This window comes from Lytechinus pictus, chromosome 8 (genome assembly GCF_037042905.1).
Source record: "Lytechinus pictus isolate F3 Inbred chromosome 8, Lp3.0, whole genome shotgun sequence".
Classification (NCBI taxonomy): Eukaryota; Metazoa; Echinodermata; class Echinoidea; order Temnopleuroida; family Toxopneustidae; genus Lytechinus; species Lytechinus pictus.
Window position 1 is genome coordinate 32,140,198 of NC_087252.1, and position 10,221 is coordinate 32,150,418.

At 35.0% G+C, this 10,221-nt stretch overlaps 1 long non-coding RNA gene across 1 annotated transcript; it reads left to right on the forward strand.

The window, feature by feature from the left end:
• The first annotated feature begins 3,731 nt into the window (after nucleotides 1–3,731).
• LOC129265653 (uncharacterized) lies at nucleotides 3,732–7,978 on the forward strand. Its single transcript, XR_010294494.1, has 5 exons — nucleotides 3,732–3,892; nucleotides 4,456–4,651; nucleotides 5,307–5,424; nucleotides 5,842–5,959; nucleotides 7,627–7,978. It is a non-coding gene; the product is annotated as an uncharacterized LOC129265653 (long non-coding RNA).
• The last annotated feature ends 2,243 nt before the right edge of the window (nucleotides 7,979–10,221 follow it).

Sequence of the window (10,221 nt, forward strand, 5' to 3'; positions counted from 1 at the left end):
ACTTCCAATTGGAAATGATTTCTTACTGGAACCAGTTGAGTAACTGGAAATCCCAACTGGAACCAGTTGGGCAACTGGAAATCCTAACTGGAACCAGTTGGGTAACTGGAAATGACTTCCAATTGGAAATGATTTCTAACTGGAACCAGTTGGGCAACTGGAAATCCTAACTGGAACCAGTTGGGTAACTGGAAATCCTAACTTGAACCATTCAGTTGTGTAACTGGAAATCCTAACTGGTACCAATTGGGTAACTGAGATGACTTCTAACTGGAAAGATGGGTAACTGGAAATGAATTCTAATAGGAACCAGTTGGGTAACTGGAAATTATTTCCAATTGGTTTCCAATTGGAAATTTTCCAGTTACCCAACTGGATCCAATTGAAACCAGTTAATTTGCATATTATTTGCCAGTGTGCACAGATTAATGTTTTATGAGATTAATCATCATTATCAATGTATCTATTTAATTCTTTACAATTTCAAGTACCACACTTTTTAAAGATAAGTATTTAGAATACTTAGCAGTGAAAACCATGTTCATAAATGTTATAGATTATAATTAAAACAGATTAAAGGGTAATTAGTACACCACTAACTGTTACCAAATTACATCAAATAAAAGTACATTATATTTGAAGATCTTCCATATAAATATATACACATGAAAGTCTGATTTTATCAATGCCCTTTACATTGGTATTAATAGACATATAACACTGCTTCTGTGTTGGCATGAGCAATAGTTAGTGCAAATGCTAATTAATTTGTAACTAATTAAGTTCGTTCCAACTGGAAGTTCCAATTGGATCCAGTTGGAAACCAATTGGTTTCAACTGGTTCCAGTTGAAACCAGTTGCCTCCAATTGGTTTCAACTGGAACCAATTGAAACCAGTTGCCTCCAATTGGATTCAATTGGTTTTAATAGGGAAATTGGAACAACTGGAACCAATTGACAACAATATTGCCAACTGGTTCCAGTTGCCCAATTGGTTTTAACTGGAACCAATTGGCAACTGGTTTTCAATTGGTTTTTAACTGGAACCAATTGGCAACTGGTTTTCAATTGGAACCAGTTGTTCCAATTTCCCTATTGAAACCAGTTGGCCAACTGGTTTCAATTGGTTTTGCCCTAATTGGTTTTAACTGGATTTTGGTCCTGGGTACCAATAGATTCCAGTTTAAAACCCATTAGCCAAACTGGACCATTTGATGCCAGTTGGAACCCATAGAAACCCAATGGGTGTATATACCAGTTAATGCCACCTTAAACCCATAAACCATACTGGTATATCATTAAACCAATTGATACCAGTTAGAACCATCATGCATTACTGGTATACCTACCAGTTGATTCCAGTTAAAACCCATAAACCATACTGGATCAGAGTGTTCCAGTTGGAACCCATAGACCTCCCATAACCCCACTTGAAACCCATTAACCATACTGGAATATCAAACCATACCAGTTAGAACCAATATAGGCATTACTGGCATATCTACCAGCTGATTCCAGTTAAAAGCCATAAACCATACTGGAGCAGAGTATACCAGTTGGAACCCATAGACCTCCCATAACCCACTTGAAACCCATTAACCATACTGGAATTTCAAACCAATTGATACCAGTTAAACCAGCATACATTACTGGTATACTACCAGTTGATTCCAGTTAAAACCCATAAACCAAACTGGAACATATTTTACCAGTTGGAACCCATAGACCTCCCATAACCCACTTGAATTTACCCATTAACCATACTGGAATATCAAACCAATTGATACCAGTTAAAATCAACATACATTACTGGTATACTACCAGTTGATTCCAGTTAAAACCCATAAATCAATTAAACTGGGACATATTTTACCAGTTGGAACCCATAGACCTCCCATAACCCACTTGAAACCCATTTACCATACTGGAATATCAAACCAATTGATACCAGTTAGAACCAATAGGCATTACCAGTATATATCTACCAGCTGATTTCAGTTAAAACCCATAAACCAAACTGGAACAGATTATACCAGTTGGAACCCATAGGCCACCCATAACCCACTTGAAACCCATTAACCATACTGGAATATCAAACCAAATGATACCAGTTAGAACCAATAGGACTTACCAGTTGATTCTAGTAAGAACCCGTATATACATATATAATATATACATATATATATATGTATATTAGAGGCATAGTGGTAATGCATTGTACTTATTTCCAACAGAGTTTATATATATATATATATATATATTATATAAGAACTATGTTTTCATACCTTTGTTGTTTTATTTGTCGCTTCTCTTAAACTGACTTTTGAAATATTTTTGTAATTGTTGATATCTGCAGTAATCATTCAAATTTCTTATCCGACAAGTCACTGGCTCAATATAGCTGTAACCCACTTTACATTAATATTTATATTTTTTGTACAGATCATATTACTTCAAAGTCCTCTTATCTTTGTTTTTAATTCCTTTTGAGATAATTCTTTATGATTATCATTCATGAATGTGTTTCCTATAACTATCATTATTGTTACCATCAACAAAGCGTTACTTTTCTTAAAAAAAAAGCAAGTATTATTTCATACAATCCACTCTTTAATCTACATGTATTGTTATTCATTCAACATTGGTTAAATATATATTTATGTGAAAATGTTCATTATGTTAAAGGTATATACATTTAGCCTACTCCCAACCTTTGCCCGTTCCTGCTTTTGACATTACTCCCCCCCCCCCTCCATGTATACTTTTCTTTTTGTATCCCCTTTCCAATATTATACATTAGTATACTTTGTTATTTTTTTGTTGCTTATTTGTTTACTGAAATTTTGCTCTGTACAAATTCATGTAATTCAGCCTTTTACCACAATAAATGCCATGCATTTATCCATCCTATACACAGCTCGATTGAGGATAAGAGGAAAAAATATCTACATAATAACTAACTTAATTATTCTTTATGTTAATTTTAATATTTCCACCTTGAAAAGTTTCATTAAAGTATGTGGTTCGATATTACCATATAACTTGAATCGAAACATGTTATTCTCAGTGAAATTTTCTAGTTTACATTAAAAAAATTGTTATCCTAGATATTTGTTGCGAGAAAAAAATTTCTTCCTATTTAATCCCTTTTTTCTAATTTAAGTTAAAGAGGACTATTTTACACTATTTTTACAAATCAAATAAAAATTAATGTATTTTTCTTTTTTTAACTCACTGATATTTTAAAAATATTTTTGAAGGTGAATAGAATAGCTATTTTTTTCTATTTATAACGCGCATATTTATTGCTAGTTTACAACCTTGCCATGTTAAGCAAGGCTATCTTTATCTTTCAAATAAAAAGAAAATAAATAAAATAGAAATAAAGAACAAATATTAAGCTAATTCATTCTTAAACTTTCAAAGAAAAAAAAAAGCTCCAAAAGCAGAGGCAAAAATCGTCATTTCTTGACTGGTTGCCAACCAAAACCAAACAAGAAGAAATTTGTATGTTAAGAAGTTCGTATTTCTATTTTAAAACTTCTTTCTTGCTTTAGACCCCCCCCCCCCTTCGTTATTCCTGACTCAGCAGATCTTCCTTCAATCACCGGGCGCGGGCGGGCCTGCGCATGCGCACTGAGTGCCACTGATCGCTATCGTCCGTATAATTATGCAAATTAACCAGCGCCGCCAAACGCAAACCGCCAATCTAATTTGAATTTGAAAGAGCCATCTTCGCCGCGCCGTTAATTTGCACCGCACTTTTATCGAGTGCTAGTGCGATAAAGAAGGGTAAAGAAGGCCGTTTTAATAATAATTCAACCACTGAAATCACACGGACCAGATTTGGACAATGACTTGAAAGCTAAGACATTCGCAGTAGGCTCTACAGGTAAGTTAACAATTTTCTATGATTTTCTTTTCGTAGTTTGTTAAATGGCGCGGCTCGCAGCTAGCTGCGGGGCTAGCTGTAACGTTAGAGTTCGTCAGGACATCCTGTTACTGCCCCTCAGCGCTGCCTGCTGGCCGCGACTAGCCGGGCGTTGATGTGTGGCTGCCATGCCGGTGCAAGTCTGCGCACATACATCATATTGACCTTACGATTTGTGTTAAGATTTAACATGAATTTCTTTTTATTTCACAAAATCTTTCAGTTGATATTGTTCCATATATTGTTATAAGTAAATGAGAGAGATATGTGGTCGAATGTGAAACTGATTTTCTTGGTCTTGGAAAAAATCTGAGACTCAGCCAGTTATGATTTTCAATTTCAGATTTAACATTATGATAGTGGCCAGCGCCTCGTGTCTGCGCACCAATCACTTTACACACGATTTTAGGATTTTGATGAGATTTTGAAATGCCGAAAATCGAAATTCATTATTTTTTCCACCATTTTAAGAGTCTGATTTTTTCATGAATAGCTGTTTATCACTTTTTGACTGTGTATTTCAGGAGAGAGGGAGACCCAAAACCACCTGGAGTCATACTGAGCCTCGAGGAGGAGATGAAGTCAGTGAACATGACCTGGGGTACCGGTAGTTTCCAGAAGAAGGCCCAGCTCAGAACCGCCAGGACTCGGGAGTCGGGAGCTAGAGTGGAGATCCGAATACTTCGTTGCTGCCCTCCATATGAGGAGGCTGTAAGTTAGGTAATTCAGATGTCAAGTTTTCTTTTGGGGTCTTTGTGTATCTTCTATTATGAGAATTATGGAAAAGAGATGGTGATTTAATGGTTTTAAAGATGTAAATATGAAATTCTAGCACTTTTTTTAGGCCTAATATGAGTTCGGACACCCTACTTATAATTTTTTTTTGAGGAGCGCGATATTTTTGTACATGACCCAAGCCTAGTTTCACCACAGATTTATTAATAGCTACACAGCTGTTGCACTTACAATTTTAATAACAATCTACAACAATTGAGTATTTTATAAAATTGAGTGTGTCTAGGAAAGCAAATTCGGAGGCATAAGGAGAGCCATTTATTGAGCTCCATGGAATTATAAACATGAAGGACTGATCTCTGCGACATCGATTTCAGAAGTATTCCCAAGACCAAGTGAACTTACTCATTTTTTAAATAAATATGATGATGTGCTGTTTATCATTATAGTTGAATCATTGATTCACAATCCCATGTATTTTTCTTAATGTGCAAATGGAATTTTACAACACTCTGTAGTAACCCTTGCCCGCCTTAGGTGTAGACATGTATTGCTATTCACTGTAATATAGACGTATTTTTATTCACTGTTCACTGTACTGATTATTTTTCTCTCCATTGTTTTAAAAAAAATTATTCAGATACATCGCATCTACCAGCAAAGAACGTGTGCCAGTACAGGGAAGGAATGTACCTGTCGCACGTGAACTCTTCAGAGGCAGTGAGGACAACAAGATCTGCAAGCAAGTGATCCTTTTTGTAAGAAAATTTCCAATTTGTACATTTCACAATTAATTTTTTTTAAAGCCTTTGTACACATTTAGAGTATCAAGGCTTACAAAATGTAAAAATTAAATGTTTGCCCAAAAATCATTATGGGAAAGATGGATTTCCGAGGAAAAATCAAATCTATCTTTGTTTACACAGTTGTACGAGCAACCTTATAGGAGGCTTGTCTAGGCTCCGTGATGAAAATACAATGTAAAAATTGATTCACAATCCCATGTATTTTTCTTAAAGTGCAAATGGAATTTTACAACACTCTGTAGTAACCCTTGCCCGCCTTAGGTGTAGACATGTATTGCTATTCACTGTAATATATACGTATTTGTTATTCGCTGTTGTTCACTGTACTGATTATTTTTCTCTCCATTGTTTTTGAAAAAAATTATTCAGATACATCGCATCTACCAGCAAAGAATGTGTGCCAGTAGAGGAAAGGAATGTACCTGTCGCACGTGAACTCTTCAGAGGCAGTGAGGACAACAAGATCTGCAAGCAAGTGATCCTTTTTGTAAGAAAATTTCCAATTTGTACATTTTACAATTAATTTTTTATAAAGCCTTTGTACACATTTAGAGTATCAAGGCTTACAAAATGTAAAAATTTAATGTTTGCCCAAAAATCATTATGGGAAAGGTGGATTTCCGAGGGAAATCTATCTTTGTTTACACAGTTGTACGAGCTCCGTGATGAAAATACAATGTAAAAATGATAAAATTATCTTCATGGAGTCCTCTAGGCTAGCCAGTGACATGGGCCCATGCCCATCAATTTTAATTCATGCTTTTGCATAACCAAATGGCGTGAATTTGGAACTGGAAGTATAATTTCAGATTGACCTCCGAAATGAAACGTGCACAATTAGTCTGAACTAAAATAACATTTCCTGAATTTTTTCTTAAATCTGGAGGCTGAAGTATTTTTTTATCTTTGAAATTAAATTGGTTCTCGTTGTTTTTTACCTCTGACTTACCAGTATGTGTGGGGGTACCGTAGAAGTAGTATTAAAGGGATGGTCCAGGCTGGAAACATATCTCAATAAATAGAGTAAAATTCACAGAGCAAAATGCTGAAAACTTGATCAAAATTTGATAACTAATTAAGGTTTTGAATTTTAAAGATTTGCATTATTCCGGTGAAATAGTTCTAGGCATGTCTTTATGAATATTCATTAGGTTGGCTGATGATGTCATATCCCAATTGCCCTTTTGTATTTTATTATATGAGATTAGGTTTATTAAGATATTTTTAACCAAGAACTATTGACAATTGGATTGACAACTGATTAGGTGCATTAGTTATTGACGCAACTTATTTCATTACAATGGAGACGCGTCATTTACACATGTATGAAAAAATCAAACATTTATGATTTCATCTAGTAACATAAAAAAAAGGAAAGTGGAGATGTGACATCAGCCCACCTAATGAATATTCATGACGAAGTGCATACAACTGTTTTCACAAAGTATTGATAAACTTTCAAATTCAATAGCTTCTTGTTATCCTATTTTGATGAAATTTTCATCATTTTGCTCTGTGAATTTTACTCAAGTATTATTTAGATGTAAATATTTTCGGCCCGGACCATCCCTTTAATCCTCGGATAAAATTTTGTATTTCATTATTTTTTTTTGCTTTGTCTTGCGTTTTTAAACATGTTCTGGGAACTGCTTTTTGAAAGTTGTCAGCATTAACAAGTTGTCTTTTTCCGACAGTTACCAATAGTAACAGTCAGAGGCCAGTGCTTCTCAGCCAATCAAAAGCAATGATTTCACTGAAATAGTCGGCACTGACAATCATGAAATACCCATCAGATGTTAGCAGATAATGTGCAACATAGACTCCTAGATACATATATGCAAACATACATAGTCTAAGTCTTTATTATTAAAATAAATGTATAGGTATAAGGTCGAGGCAATTTCATCTCTGCGATGTCAATTTCAGAAGTATTCCCAAGACCATGTGAACTTACTATACATGTTGTAATAAAAATGATGATGTGCTGTCTATCATTTATAATTGAATCATTGAAATATGGAACTTAGAGAAGTTTCACTATCCCATGTATTTTCTTTATGTGCAGATATAATTTTACACCACTGAAATTTTGTATTACGGTATTCACTGTACTTATTATTTTTCATTCCATTGTTTTTTTTTTCTAATCTTCAGATACATCGCATCTACCAGCAAAGATCAAGTGCCACTACAGGAAAGGAAGGTACCTGTTTCACGTTTCCTCTTCAGAGCCAGTGAGGGCCCCAAGATCTCAATAAATAATAATTAAAAAAAGACTCCTTTATCATTCCTTTAAAAATAGTACATATTATTTATTGAAGGTAAATGCTTAGATGCATTATATTCAAATTTTGTCTCCAAGCTAGCATGTAAAAATTGGATTGACTACATATTTACTGTGTAAGTTAATGATCTTTGTTGACACATAATACAAGAATTATACACAGCATGTTACAGTTTGTAACATAATTTTCTTTCATTAAATTCCTAGTTTAAATACCATATAGATGTTTTTTGTGACTTTTGTCATTCTCTGATGTTTTTTGGTACAGATTTCAAGAGACTGAGGGATTGATTTACCAGAGCAAGTTTACAGTCCAATCCTGTTATATTGTGCATGTGGAAATTAACAAGGTTTCAATACAATGCTACAAATTTACCTTGATTCATTTCATCAGTCCTATGTGCAAGGATAATTATTTCACTTGTCCATGCACATTGTTATAACAGGAGTGGACATTCAATGTAAAGATAATTGAAGATAATTTATAATTGAAATAACCACCTGAGAGGGGGGGGGGTGTTGGTACCAATATTCTAATGTGTGTGTGCGCAAGGAAAACGAAGGAGTGATTATATGAGAAGAGTAAAAGATCGGGAATGTACATATCCACATGATTCATTTTTGTTTATGCTATACATTGCAGGGTGTTTCTAACTGGTACCACTTGACAATTTATGTTTCCAACTGGTCCTAACTGGTGCTTCCAACTTGTTCTAACTGGCACCAGTTGACAACTGGTGTTTCCAACTGGTTTTAACTGGCACCAGTTGACAACTCATGTTTCCAACTGGTCCTAACTGGCACCAGTTGACAATTGGTGTTTCCAACTGGTTTTAACTGGCACCAGTTGACACCTCATGTTTCCAACTGGTCCTAACTGGCACCAGTTGACAATTTGTGTTTCCAACTGGTTTTAACTGGCACCAGTTGACAACTCATGTTTCCAACTGGTCCTAACTGGCACCAGTTTACAATTGGTGTTTCCAACTGGTTTTAACTGGCACCAGTTGACAACTCATGTTTCCAACTGGTCCTAACTGGTACCAGTTAGGACCAGTTGTCAACTGGTACCAGTTGCTAACTGGTACCAGTTAGGACCAGTTGCCAACTGGTATTTCCAACTGGTACCAGTTACAATTTGTCAACTGGATTCCAGTTGATTCCAGTATTGGAATCAACTGGAATCCAGTTGATTCCAGTATTCCAATTTCCATATTGAATCCAGTTCGCTAACTGGAATCAACTGGTACCAGTACCAGTTGGATGAACTGGTCCTTAACTGGTTTTTTGACCTGGGCTGTAAAGCCATGTGGCCGATACCAACAAGTTTTGTCATTGTACCATGGAGCTATTAATTGTACCAAGTGTGGTATAAAATGGTGATTTAAAATGAATTTGTTGCCTTCTCATACTGATTGGTCCCTGTACAAGCTAGCATGAGAATTACAGAATTCAGCAGTTCACCGACAAATCATTTCGGAAATTTATTTTCATGTCCATTTTCAAGTGTGTTTGAATACTTTCGTTACAGCACCTCGGAATGTGGACATGCCTTATACCTTTCTATAGTATGCTTCGGTCACATGTTTTGCTTTATATATGGCAAGCTTCAGTATTAACCAAGTGGATAATCGAAAGAAGGAACACAAACCGTCACATCCCGCTGCGGCGCGCCGTACCGATATAGAACGTAATGAAACGTATATTTATTCGATCTGTTTGAACAAAATATAAAACAATAATAAGTCTTTGTTTACATAAATTATTTCATGGTTCAGTTTACAGCATGTTTATAAATAAAATTGTTATCACACAGCATCTTGTTTCACGTGTAATTATTTCATTGTTCTCATATATGAACACTCATTGTCTATTGTCTTTTAAAACAATTCATTTGCCAGCAATTAAAATACGACACGTCTTTTCGTTTGTAAATATAAACGCAATAACCAAATACTTTTCTTCATACATCAATAAAGCTAAACATTCATTTGATTCCGAAATGATTTGATTCTAGATCAAAACTTGTTTTGATTTAGTGTCCATACGTTTATCTATTTATACGAATAATATTTTGCTCTGTTATATCAAATTCATAATATCATATTCCTTTTCATTTCACAAATATTAAGTTCTTAATACAAATCATACAATATTTCACTTTGGTGGATCAACGCTTTCAGTTAAGCATAATTTATAATGAATCTAGACAAAAACTAGAAACCGGAAATCCGAAACCGGGAACCGGGCCGATAACCCGGGTCAAAAACCTACACGTCCTGCTTTTATTCCTAAACCGGGCAAATCGAGACATTATGAATTGAATTTATCTAACTTGTCAGACAAAATATGAAACATATCAAAGATTAAATGAATTCCAGAAGACTTACTCTTTTCTGGCGGGACATAAAACCACGTCTAAATCACGTTAAACAACAGAAAGTTTCCCCCAAACTGCGGAGGCC